Here is a 1,054-nt window from a genome sequence, read left to right on the forward strand (position 1 = left end):
AAATAAAATAAAATAAAATAAAATAAAATAGTCTCGTTCGTTTAAACACAGCCGTGTCATTCGTAGAGTGCAAATTCCTTGACTGGGAGTGGGAACCCAGGGCACGAGGTGCGGACGCCATAGTCTTTGGCTTTGTACGGTGGCTCTCACCGTCCACTTTTCGTTTTGTTTCCTCCTGGCGAGAGGCCTCCCTTGCCGGGCCCAGGGGTCCAAACCGGGGTTTGCCGCGGAGGGGAGGTTTCCTAGCGCCGGGGCGGGCGCGATAGTTGGCGGTGAGCGTGACGCGTGAGAAGCGGCTGGTGGGCGGGGCTAGAAGTAAATGGCTCGTGATTGGCTGTTTTCGCAACTGTATGTTAATTGAACCGACAGGGTGAATTACTTTTGGAAAAGGCCAGGGCCGAAGAGCGTTCAGAGGGCTTTGTGGGACCTGGTGAGGGAGAAAACGGTTTCCTCGGGGGACACATGAACACGCGTGTGTGTGAAGTGGCGTTCCCAGGAGGAACTCACCATGGGTGCGATGTGTGTGCGTGTGGTGGAGGCAGGAAAGGCGAGGGGGTGTGGGCTAAGGCTATACTTTCAGGGATCATTTCTATAGTTGGTGACTAGAGAAGCTTCTCTGATCGTGTAGAGTACCAGAAACCACGAGGAGGAGGCGTAGCGTTCCTTCCTGAGCGTGAAGCCGGCTCTTGGTGTCGCTTTGGTGCGACTGCCGCCAGCCATTGATGATCGTTCTCGTTCTCTCCCCGGAGGGAGCGAGGGGGAAGGAACGCAGTCTGAGTGGCTTCTGTTTTAACACTGGGTTTCTAAGAAAGCTTCTGTTTTCTCTGGAGGGTGGGGGTTTCTCCTTACGCCCTGTCTCGCTTGGACTGCGTTTGTGCTTTTTTTTTTTTTCTTTCTTTCTCTGCCTGTTTTCCTCTCCTTCCCCGCTTCTTTCTCTGACTTTTCTGTGATAGGTTCTCGTCCCGCTACAGAGTTCGGCCGAGCTTCAGGTTTTTCCCAAGCGGGTGGCGACCCTCCTCCTCCTCCTCCTCCTCCTCCTCCTCCTCTTTCCCCC

At 54.3% G+C, this 1,054-nt stretch overlaps 1 non-coding gene across 1 annotated transcript; it reads left to right on the plus strand.

Moving 5' to 3' along the window:
* Nucleotides 1–564: 564 nt before the first annotated feature.
* LOC117285939 lies at nucleotides 565–782 on the plus strand. Its single transcript, XR_004517061.1, has one exon. It is a non-coding gene; the product is annotated as a small nucleolar RNA U3 (small nucleolar RNA).
* The last annotated feature ends 272 nt before the right edge of the window (nucleotides 783–1,054 follow it).

This window comes from Fukomys damarensis, unplaced genomic scaffold, assembly GCF_012274545.1.
Source record: "Fukomys damarensis isolate Sample0158 unplaced genomic scaffold, DMR_v1.0_HiC HiC_scaffold_13, whole genome shotgun sequence".
Taxonomy (NCBI): domain Eukaryota; kingdom Metazoa; phylum Chordata; class Mammalia; order Rodentia; family Bathyergidae; genus Fukomys; species Fukomys damarensis.